General features: G+C 49.2%; 1 protein-coding gene across 2 annotated transcripts in view; it reads right to left on the bottom strand.

Moving 5' to 3' along the window:
* DHX32 (DEAH-box helicase 32 (putative)) overlaps nt 1-11,431 on the bottom strand; it is a 60,652-nt gene extending 49,221 nt beyond the window's left edge. Inside the window, exon 1 of one of the 2 annotated variants that reach the window (XM_036734171.1) lies at nt 11,226-11,431. The gene's annotated coding sequence lies outside the window, so the exon portion shown is untranslated. The remainder of the gene's footprint in view (nt 1-11,225) is intronic. The other variant, XM_036734172.1, reaches the window with a different exon arrangement.
* Nucleotides 11,432-12,319: the final 888 nt, after the last annotated feature.

The raw sequence follows: 12,319 nt of genomic DNA, 5'->3' as shown, positions 1-12,319 counted from the left end.
CCACTGTAGCATGGCAACCTCGACTTTTGGACATATCAAGTAGTACATTCATAAGCATTTATTAAATCCTGCCTTGGTGGGAGATACAAAAACAAAAGAAGCTTACACTCCAATGGGGGAGGAGACCATTTGCACATCCAGAGGTCTGCAAAAAAACACATAAAACACAGATACCAGGTATAGTTTAGGGGGGGAAGGCACTAGTAGCTGGGGAGACCAGAAAAGACCATATGCCAAAGGTGACACCTGAATCTGAGGAAGTCAGGGTTTCCTAGAGGCAGAGGTAAGGGGTACAGAATAGGTCTGGGTGATCTTGGGGAGGCGGGGTATCCTGTGTGAGGGACAGCAGGACCACCAGTTTGGCTGGACCACAGAGTCCAAAGAGGAGATCCATGGAGGAGGGATGGAAAAGCAGATGAGGTTGTGATGAGGTTTAAATGCCAAGACAGCTTATATTTGGTCCCCAAGGGACCAGGGAGCCACTCGAGTTTGAGAAAAGGATTTGAGAAAAGGCAGTCAGGCCTGCACTTTGAGAAAGTCACTGGCAGCTATGTGAAGGAATGGACTGGAAAGAAGAGAGAAGAGAGGCCAACCAATTAGAAGGGGATCACAATGGTCTAGACAAGAGGTAGGTGGCGATTGAGCAAGAGAAGTTGTGATCATAGACATGAAAAGATCTGGCAGCTGAGTGAAATGAGCAGAACCAGGAGAACATCGTACACACACATCGTAACAGCCACAGTGTGCGATGACTGATTTTGATAGACTTAGCCTTTCTCAGCCATGCAAGGACCTAAAACAATTCCAAAGGACTCATGATGGAAAATGCCATCCGCATTCAGAGAAAGAACTATGGAGTCTGAAAGTAGAGTGAAGGAGACTATTCTCTTTCTTTCTTTTTATTTTTTTTTTCCTTTCTCATGCTTTCTCCCATTTGTTATAATTCTTTGGTACAACATGACTAATGTGAAAATATGTTTAATAGGGACGTATATGTAGAGCCTACATCAGATTGCAGGCTACCTTGGGGAAGGAGCAGGGAGGAAGGGGGAGAAAATTTAAAACTTAGGGAAGTGAATGTTGAAAACTAAAAATAAATAAACTAATTAAAAAAAAGATCTGGCAGGTGACGTGTAAGAGGAAGTCATGAGGAACTGGATATGACATGGAGGTTATGAACCTGGGGGACCAATGGGACGGATAAACACTTTAAGAGAGAGAGAAATTTGCAAGAGGCATGGCTTTGGGAGGAAAGGTACCAATGTTGGAACTTTCAAACATCTCAAGGATATCCAGTTCAAAGTCCAAGAGGTAATTGACTGGTAATGCTGGACTAGACTCTGAGAAAGACTTAAGCCTTCCCACCTGAGATAGAGTCAGCTCAGTGTAGTTCTACAGAGACAGACATGGAAATGCATCTATACTGACAGTGATCTGAGTCATTTACAGCAAGTAAGGAGGAAAGGGCTCAGAGCAGAACCTGGAGGGACACCTAGTTAGGTGGCAGGACACAGACAATGGATGGTCCAGCAGAGGAGACTGAGAAGGAGCAGTCGGAAAGGTAGGAGGGCCAAGAGAGGAGGAATGATCTAGGAGAGTGGTCAGCCACATCAAAGGCTGCAGAACTCACTAGATTTGCCAGCTAACAGATCAGCAGTATCGTCCATTCTTTCTCACTGACATTCTGCACAGACATTTTCTATTTCTTCCTCGTTTCTCCCTCCTGGCCTTTGTCAAGTAGCTAGGTAAAAAAGACTGTAACTCTCCCCTCTTCAGTGCTGAAAACCTGAAGGACTAGGATTTTGCTCCTTTTCATTAATTTCATTTCAATGTTAATTCACTTCAATGGTCAGGACATCATGCCAGGTGCTGAGGATAAAAGTCATCAAGATGATCCTAACAGCCCACATAAATAGGGCTCTATAACGTTAACAATGCACTTAACTCACAATCCTCACATGGAATGAACATCGTCCCTGTTTTACAGAAGCCAAAAGTGATTGTGGGAGGTTTCGCCACTTACTCAGGATCACACAGGATTTAATAAAGCCTACACTCAATTTTCTGATGAAAAATGCTGTACATTCTATCTTTAAGGAACTTAAAATTCAGTAGAGGGATTTTGATAGAAATGAGAATGTGCCAAGTACAAGTATATAAGGCAACTAGGTGGCACTATGATGCACAAAGCTCTGGGCCTGAGGTCCTCAAGATTCATCTTGAGTTCAAATCCAGTTTTAGACACTTACTAGATGTGTGACCCTGTAGATGTCACTTAACCCTGTTGGTCTCAGTTTCCTAATATGTAAAATGAGCTGTAGAAGGAAATGGCAACCCACAGCAGTAGCTTTGCCAAGAAAACCCCAAATAGGGTCAAGAAGAGCTGGACACAACTGAAAAATGACTGAACAACAAACAAAGAGGGCAGGTATAGAAGTCTAAATGAGAATGCGAGATTCAGGGAGGAAGAGAGAATTTCCATATAACTTCATGGAGAACGTAGCAACTGGACTGTGCCTTGAAGGATGTGGATTTCAACAGGCTAATTAGATGGAGAGTGTATTCCCTTCAAAGGGAATGTGCTGAGTCGAGGGTAAGCAAACTTTTTCTGCAAAGGGCCAGATAGTAAATATTTTAGGCTTTGCAGGCCAAAAGGCACAATTGTGGATTTTATAAAGGTATTTATGTAACAAGAGAGAAAACAAACTCTCCACAAATTTTTTATTGATGAAATACGAAATATAATAAATAATGAGTATAATTATTATTATTTGGCAATATGGTCTACTACTGAGAAGAATGGAATTCTTTCTGGGGGAAGGGACACCATGTTATTTTACCGAGGTTTGAAATTAGCATTCTCTATATCAAAGTAGATTGAAAGTGTTCTTCTGTTAATGCTGATCTCTAATGAGATTTTATGTATTTTATATCTGAAAACGTTTTTTCACACAGACTGCTCCCAGTTCATTAACATTTGATTTTAATTGAGCATATTCATCACTTGGAAAGCACTAGTATAGGATTCTATTAGGTTTTTCTTTTGCTATTTGCTTTTTTTTTTAGTATGTCATCCTATTGCTCATTCATTACTTTCAAATGAAGTATGGATTCTGAAATATGGACATTTCTCTTGCACTGGCATTGAGGTCCAAAAAATGCTCTGCAATTTTGGGTTGAATTCATTCACAAATATTCTCAAGTCTGCAGCCATCAGTCCAAAGCCATTCAGGGTTTGTTAGACAAACACTTGTTGAGAGAGGTCTTTTCTTGTTTAGAAAAATTTTAATCCCAGCCCCGAGCTCAAAAAAAAAATATCCTCATCAAATATTTTTTCTTCTTCCCTTCTTATTCTGACATGATAGGTATGCACTGGTACTAAAAACAATGCCCTGGTACAGCAGGGCCCTGAGCACAGACCTCAGAATGATACTGAATTATCTGAATTCTGCCTCTTGGCCTGCAAAGCCTAAAGCAACCACTAACTGTGCTGCTGTCACATGAACTTGTAAACAAATCAGTGTGGCTATGTTCCAGCCCCAGCCTGGGTCTAGAGAAGGCAAGAGATGAGAAACACCCAGCTGGCCAACTTGCCAGGTATAGCTGTGAGCAATGATGCTGGGAAGGCATGGGAGGGCGGGGGCCCTGAAGGCCACATTGAAGACTGTAGGAAATAAGGAACCACTAACTGGTTCCACTGACTGGTGGTACACAGGTGACCAAAGAGATCCAAAGCAGGAAGTCTGTGAGAGAAGGTCTAGGGGAGGAGTAGAGGCAGAGAGTCTTAAAATCAGAGGGCTACAGAGAGGGATGTGAAGGTGAGATCCACAGGACTTGGGGGGATAGGAAGGAATAGGGAGAAGGAGCCTCTGTGGTTCTGTGCCTTTGTTAGAGAGGAAGCCCTTCTTGGGGATTCTCTGTGAGTGACCAGGAATCATTCTGTGACCGCTGCCAGTAATGGACAAGAAGGTCCTCAGGGTGGTAGGACAGCTAGATGTTGGCGTAGCTGCTTGTTCCTTCTGGAGTAGCTGTGGGGAAGGCTGGTTTCTGGGTCTGTGACTCAACCTCAGAGGCCACTCTGTGGGGCGGAATAAGATTTCCCATAGGTACAACATACCTATGCTCAAGCCTATGCTTGAGGCCCTGGGGGGAGGAGGGGACACAGATACTATCTGGAGGTAGCCCACCGTACTTTGGGACAATCTGAATCACCAGGAATCTTTCACTTTAACAGACTTTAAATACTTCTTGAGCATTTAAACCTGCTTCTTTCTTCTGGGGCCAAAGCAGAAATACTATGATTCCTGTCCCATGGGATAACTGTGCACATATTTAAACACGACTAGCACGGCCTTTCACACTCAACCTAGCATCCTAAGCTTCTTCTCCCTTTTTCATCTAAATTCCTATAAAAAGCTGTCTACATTTATTGACCCCACTTCCTCTCCTTTGCAATCTGACTTCAGAGGACTTAAGAGAAACTGCTGTCTCTAAAGTTACCACCAACCTCCTAATTGCTCAATCTGCTGGTTTTCTCTCAGCCTTCATCCTTCTGAACCTACTGGCTGCAGAACTGTTGCCCATTCCCTCCTCCTGGACAGTCTTTCCTCTCTGGGCTTTTGGGACACTCCTTTCTGCTAGGTTTCCTACCTGTCTGGCCACACCTTCTCAGTATCCTCCCGGCTCATCATCCAAAACATATTCCCTAACTGTGGGTTTCCCCTAAGGTTCTCTGAGCTTTTCCCTTCTCCCTCTAGCTCCCAGGTGGTAAACTATCATCGCTATGGAGATCTCTCATTTCTCACTCTGTCACACACACTCACACACACTCTCTCCCTCTCTCTCTCTCTCTGTACTGCATCACCAATTGCCTGTTGGACATTTCAAAGAGACAGATGTCTCAAACACATCTCAGCATTTCCAAAAGAGAGTTCATCCTCTTTAATCCCAAGCCTACACCCTTCCAAAGGGTATAGAGACCACTAGGTGGCACAGTGGATAGCGTGCTGGGCCTGGGATCAGGAAGCCCCGAGTTCAAATGTGTCTAATTCCTAGTTGTGTAACCCTGGGCAAGTCACTTAATCCTTGTCTAATTCAGTTTCCTCGCCTGTAAAATCAGGAGAATAGCACCAACCTCCCAAGATTGTTGTGATAATTAAATATTTGTAAAGCACTTCAGCACAGTGCCTGGAACAACACAGTAGGTATCTAATAATCTCAATCAATCTCTCTCTCTCTTTCCCCACCCCCAACCCCCACCTTGGAGTGCTGGAGTCGGAAAAACCTAAGTTCAAATTCAGACTCAGATGTTTACTAGTTGCGTGACTTGGAAAAGTCACTTAACCTCTTTTTGCCTCAGTTTCCTGAAGTGAAAAATAGAGATAATAATAGCGCCTCCTTCCCAGGACTGTTGTGAGGATTAAATGAGGTAACATTTGTAAGTGCTTAGTACTGTGCCTGGCACATAGTAGGTGCTTCTCTCAAAGGCATCACCATTCTCCTCTTCTCTCAGGTTCATAACCTTGGTGTTATCTTCTATTCCTCACACTCCCTCTGCCCCCATATGCAATCAAACCGTGCCATTTCTACCTCTACACCTCGTGCACTTGACCCCTTAAGTCTACTTGCACACAGTCCATCACCCCCACCTAAATTATTCCAATAGTTTCCTAATTGTTTTCTCGGACTCAAGTCTCTCCCTCTTGTACTCTGTGATCCAGTTTTCTGTTCCTCACACTGTACACCCCATCTCTCATTTCCAAGTTCTCACACTGGCCTTCCCCCATGCCAGGAATGCATTCCCCCTACTTTTTCCTCCTACCACTCTTTATCATTTTTTTAAAATTCCATTTAATTTTATTTTCAGTTCCAAATTCTCTCTTCCCTCAATTCCACTCATCGGGGAGCAGACAGAACAAAACCCATCACAAATATGTATACTCATGCAAAACAAATTCCAGAATTACCCTTAGCTCTCCCCACTCCCAAAATAAAAATAAAGAATGAGAAGAAAATATGCTTCAGTTTGTGCTGAGTCCATCGGCTCTCTCTTTAGAGTTGGCCCGCACACTTCCTCACAAGTCCTTCGGATCGGGGTTGGTAGCTGCCGATCAGTTACTAAGGCTTTCACAGGGAAATTTCCTCACAAGGAAGAAGGACATTAACAACTGTAACTGTGTCAGTTCTCCTGGTCTGATCACTTCATCTTGTATCAGTCCCTGAAACTATCTCTGTCATCATTTCCTAACACTCAAAAGTATTCCAGGACAAATCATAATTTGTTCAGCCATTCCCCAAAGGGGTATCCCCTATTTTTTTTCTGCCACTACGCAGCAGAGCTGCACATATATCCTTTTCCTCTTTCTTTGATCTCTTTGGGGTATAGACCTAGTAGCAGTGTCACTGGGTCAAAGAATACAGTTTGATGGTTTTTGGGCCATAGTTCCAAATTGTTTTCTAGAATGGTTGGATTAGTTCACAGCTCCACCAAAAATGCATTAGTGTACCTGTTTTCCCACTTCCCATCCAGATTGGTTATTTTCCTTTTTTAAATCTTAGCCAATTTGATGGCTGTGAAATGATACCTCAGAGTTGTTTTAATTTGCATTTCTCTAATTATTAGTGAGTTAGAGCATTTTATATAGCTATTGATAGCTAATATTTCTTTCTCTGAAAACGGCCTGCTCATATCCTTTGGCTAAGAAAATTGAGGAATGGCTCTTTTTCTTGTAAATTTTACTCAGTTTCCTATATAACTTGGAAATGACTTTTCTCAGAGAAATTGTTGCAAAGGTTCCCCTCTCCTCATCCCTCATTTCCTGCTTTTCTTCTAATTTTGGTTGCATTGGTTTTGTTTGTAACTAAAGTTATCCATTTTACCTCCCTCCCTCTCTCTCTGTCTGTCTCTCTCTCCCCAGATTGGTCACGAACTCTTCCCCATAGATTTGACATGTAATTTCTTCCCTCTGTCTATTTTTTTTTTATAATTATCATTCTTTGTGTCTAAATCATGCACCCATTTTGAGGTTATCTTGATACCAGGAGTGATATGTTGGTCTATACCTAGTTTCTGCCAGCTGGATCTTTGATCATTTGCTTCTGGATATTGCGTACCTGATCTCTTCTACTGTTCAGCCTACTTCTCACCCAATACTTAACTGTTTTGACACTTCCAGCTTTGTAGTACATTTTGAGATCTGGTACTGCTAGGCCCTCCTTCCTTACTGTGTTGTTTTTTTTTTCATCGACTCCCTTGATATTCTTGACCTTTTGTTATTATTTTTTCTGGCTCTATAAAGTAATTCCTTTTTAGACTGATGTATGACACTAAATAAGTAAATTAATTTAGGCAGTATTATCACTTTTAGTACATTTGCCTGACCAACCCATGCACCTCGTTGTTAAATAAGCCCTTCAGAAACCATCCTGTACATGAAGTCTTTCTTGATTTCCTTCCTTCCCAAACTACCCTGTATTTAACTACTTTGTATTTATTTGCATTTATTCTCTTTATGTCAATTCTACAGATAAGCACATATATGTTCTTGTTATCTCCCCCACTAGAATGAGAGGAGTTTGTTTTATTCTATTTGTAATCTTAGCACCTAGCATAGTACCAGGTACACCCATGGCACTTAATGAATGCTTGTTTCTTGATTTATTGATATCTGCCCTTATGCAAACCATTGATAAGCATGTTTTCAAACTAGCACAGGGCCACAGACAAGTCCTGGAGACATTTTGCTAGAAACCTCCTTTTCCAGGAGAAGACCAACCCATTAGTGACTAATGCACATTCATCCATTTCCACATCTCTTTGTGCTACTGTCTAGCTGAACTAGAAAATGCAAATAAAGTGTCCACCTGTTGAAGGATAATCCTAACATTATCCAAATTCTGAGGTTTTGTTAAAGGACTCTGAGACACAGTGGCCACACCTTTGCTCGTTTCACATTATGTATTATGCCAATAATGCACAGAAGATTTTGGAGAAGGCAGAGAACACAGGACAAAAAATCCTCAAGAGGCCCCTAGGATCTTCATCATTATCTGAAATCAAAAACAATGAATCCACTTCATTTGATACACTTGTAACTTAGTACTCTTTCCCTCAATATATTCTCCAAAATATTTTCTCTAAAAATGAGCTTATATTTACTTAGCCTTGAGCACCTCTTTAGGATGTACTTTTCCCACAGTATTATTTCTCCTAAATTAAAAAGTTTGTACAGAATCTCCTTCATCCTGATGGCTAACAGAATCCTGCCTCATGCCAACTCTGGAAACTCCTCGGGAGCTCCAAGCCCATCCTCTTTCCTTACAGGACCTGTGCTGTCACTGGTGCTAAGGCTTCCTCCGTGATGCAGCAGATAGTCCCTGAGAGCAGCTGTGGCCACACCACTCACCTCCCAGCACCAGCCTGGCAAAGAGTCAATGACTGGGCTGGGCTGGTCCTCAGACAACACACATGACACTTGGCCGCCATGATGCCCAGCCAGCTGCTCAATGTTCAAGGACACGGGGTCACTCAGATCCAAGGAGGAGGCAGCAGAGGACGGTGTGAGCACCAGAAGCACTCTGTCCATTTCTACTCCTACGGTCTCATCCACATTAATATCTCAGTCCACCGATGAGAGCAGCTGCTGCGTGCTCATTCCTTATTCCAAGGGTATATTTACTGATCATACATGTCAAGATTTCACTGATCTGGCTCCCTAAAGCCCCCCCAGCCACTCTTTCCCACAGCAATAAACACCTCTATGTTCTATGGTTACCCTCTCATGACTGCGTGTACCTTTAGGTGGCCTCAGAGAGCTGCTTCGGCTGAAGGATTCCTCATACCCAGGCTCGTCTCTCTGAACTGAACTAGCCTGGGCCTAGGGCAAGGATAGAGCATCTTTCCTTTGGCTCTTCCGGGCATGCAGGACACCCTACCGTGAGTATCACGGGCACAGCCTTTGAGAAGCCAGGGTCATCTCTGTGCCATGACCAAGGCTTAAGGGATGACTCTGGCGAAGGCCAGAAACCATGATTTCAGATCAATTTGGGACAGAACCAAAAAATACCTAAGAGGAAGAGGATTGTCATGAAAATCAAGAAGAAAGCAGAGCATCACCTGGCCAGATGGGCCACACCTGGATGTAATAACATTTCTACAGCAAAGGTGTGCAAAGCAATTTGCATACATGATCTCAATGGAGTGGGTCCTGCAGGTATCCCCCATGTCACAGATGAGGAAACTGAGGCTCAAAGAAGGCAGGCCATTTGCCTAAGGTGATGCCCAGTCAGTACCCGACACGTCCTCCCGGCTCCAACCCAGCGCCCTGCAGCTTTTGCCATCAGTGAATTCTGAAAAAGCATCAAGAGTACCCACGACAAGCCTTGTCCCAGGGCACCGAACTTCCATTCCTGACCCAATTCAGCCGCCTCTTCTGGACGGGATGGGAGTGAGCATTTAGGAAAGGAAGCTAGCTAGGGCTTCACGAAGAACGCGGCGGGGGGCCTACGTCTGACGAGGTTAACGAGCCTGGGAGGGCGCCAAAGCACCCAAAAAGGACTCAGGGTATTCTGAGGGTAAAGCCAGGGCCGAGAGGGTGGGATCAGGCGGGTCTGCAAGGAATAGCAGTAAACGGTGCGACGTGTCCCGCGGCCGGTCCTGGGGTTTTTAATCTTCATTTCAGGACTGGGCCAAAGTCACAAAGCTGAGCCACAGCGGATGACCGTTAGGATTCAGAACAGTCTCGGCAGGTTAGACCACCCGGGGTCCCCTCCCCAAGCAGAAGGCGGGGGGGGGGGGGGGGGGGGGGGGGGGGGGGGCGGACGTCCGTCCGACTGATAAGATCCACCCGAGTCAAGCGGAGCTCCGCTGCGGCCAAATTTGGGCGGAACTGGGGAGCGACATGGAGGAGGGGCAGGGAGAGGCCAGAGTTTGAGGTCCGGGTCTCGGCCTCCTGTCTTAGGACGACACTGACGAGCCGGGAGCGCGGAGCGGGGGACCAGATGGTGACGAGTCAGATGAGCACCCTCCTGGGACACGCGACACGAGGCTGCGGTCAAGGCCTGCCGTGCTCGGCCCAGAGGGCAAGGCCAGGGCAGGACGGCCGCTGCCCAAAGTCCAGCGGGCGCTTATCACCGTGTGAAAAGCTGCGGACACCTGGGGCACATCCCCAGGTGGATCATGACGGATCCAGCCCCGGAAAGGCAGGGGACGCCCGCCCGGCGTGGCTTCCGGTCATCCCAGGACTCAGGACCTCGGCTGCTGGTCCTGGCGATGGTGACCCCACTGTGCGGGACCCGGCCCCTCGGGGTCCCCTGGACGGACGCTCAGTCAGCTTGTCCTGAGAGCGAGATTAGGGGGTGCTGGGGGCGTCCTGACCACCCCGCACACTTGGCCCAGGACTCACGAGGTGACCCCCACACCCCACATGCTCCTGTCAGCCTCTGAGCACACACGTCCTCCTGGGGAGGGGCTTCCAGCTCTCCCCGCCCCTCCTTCTCCAGGCTGTGACCAGACACTGGCGGGGCAGGGGGGGGACAGCAAGGGCAGTGATCCGGCCATTTGGCTGGGGGGGCGTCTCCCAGATCTCCCCCGGTCACAGGAAGGGGCTGCGGGTGACTGGGCCGGGCCAGGGGTGGGGGCACTCCAGGACCTCAGCCCCCACCAGGTGACCGCCTGGGCTGGGGCCCTCCAGGAAGGGTGGGGTCAGGGGAGCCTCGGGAAGAGCCAGAGGACAAGGGGGGATTCTAGAGGGGGACGAAGGGGCCCCAGGACCGGACCCAGGGCTGCCCCTCCCCCGCCTGGCCTTCTGCCTACTTATACAGAGGAGGAAACTGAGGCAGGCGGAGCTGGCCGGGCCGCTTGGCCCGAGGCTGGCCGGCGGGGGCGGGCACAGTGACCCCCTGGCCTCCCCCCTCCCTGGGGGCCTCTCGGGTCCTCAGTTTGCCCAGCTGTGGCCTGGGCCCGCGAGGCACGTGCTGGGCAGTCCCCTGGCCACAGGACTCAGCCTCAGGCTCCTGGTAGGGGGTCTCAGGAGGCCCCTCCCTCCCACCGCTGCCCGAGGCTGGGGTCAGGTGACTTCTCTTTCTGAGCCTCAGTTTCCCCACCTGTGACCTGGACCCACTCTTTCCTCTCTCCTGGCCTCAGTTTCCCCCTCTCTTTCCCCTGCCCGACCTCAGTTTTCCCGCTCTTTGTCCTCTCCCACACAGAGATCTCTAAGCGCCGTTACCTGGGACTCCGGCTCCGGCTCCGGGAGCGCGCTCACGCGCTCGCTCTCGGCCCAAGCGGGGTTCCAGGCGCGCGCCCCACAACGGCCGGGCTGGGCGGCGGCGCATGCGCTCTGGGCCGCGCGGCTCGTGGGCCGGGCGCGGTTTGGTCCCGGGCTCTCGCCGTCCGATCGCCGGCCCTCACGCTCACGCACGCGCGGTTGAAGCTGGCCCCGCCTCTCCTTCGAGGCCCCGCCCTCCTGGCGGAGTCGGCCCCGTCTCTCCGCTCACTCCCTACCCCGCCCCCTGGCGTTACCAAGGCGACCAGCAAACGCGCTGCCGGCTGCAGGGGGCGGGTGGGAGGGCGGTGGGGACGCCGAGACTGGCGGGGAACTACAGGGCCGAGGCGGGGGGCGGAGGGCTCGGGCCCGGTCCCCCTGAGCAGCCGGACATGGATTCTCAAAGTAAGGGGGGGGGCCCCGGAGGGCCGGGGGAATGGAAAACTGGGGTGAGCTCGCGGGAGCTCGCGGGCCCAGAAAAAGATCCAGGGGAGCACTGGACCCCAACCCACCGCGCCAGAGAGTGTGGCGCCTCCTGGGGCCGTTAGGAGAGGCCGTCCACGTCCCGGATGGCAGAGGCGGCGGAGGCCCGCTGGACCCTACCCCTCCAGCCCCGCGGACTTCAGGGGGCAGGTGGGGGGGCGGGGGGGCCGAGGTGAGGCCAGGCCCCTCGTGCTACTGATGGGGAAACCGAGGCAGGCGCGAAAGGGGACGGACGTGACTTGGCTCGAGCCCCCCAGGGAGGAGGTGGCAGAGCCCGGCGCCCTCCGGAAAGCTGAGGCTTGGGAGCCGTGAAGGGCACGGAGACCTGTGGGGGCTCCCGGCCCAGCGTCGCCCCCTCCCCCCCGCGGAGCCTTTACAAGTGTCAGCACCTGGGCAAGTGCACTGCCACCGCCCACCCGTTGCCCTAGGCGCGGGGCTCACTGGCAGCCCCGCAGCGTGTGAGAGACCCCCAAGGCCCCGGGGCCTGGCAGCCCCCCTCCAAGAAACAGAACGCTGCCACTTGGCTCTTTGGGACCCGGGCCCCAGTCCGATCCAATATGGGCCTTTCCTGGCTC

Source organism: Trichosurus vulpecula, chromosome 8 (assembly GCF_011100635.1).
Source record: "Trichosurus vulpecula isolate mTriVul1 chromosome 8, mTriVul1.pri, whole genome shotgun sequence".
NCBI classification, from domain to species: domain Eukaryota; kingdom Metazoa; phylum Chordata; class Mammalia; order Diprotodontia; family Phalangeridae; genus Trichosurus; species Trichosurus vulpecula.
This window is presented reverse-complemented; position numbering and strand designations above follow the sequence as displayed.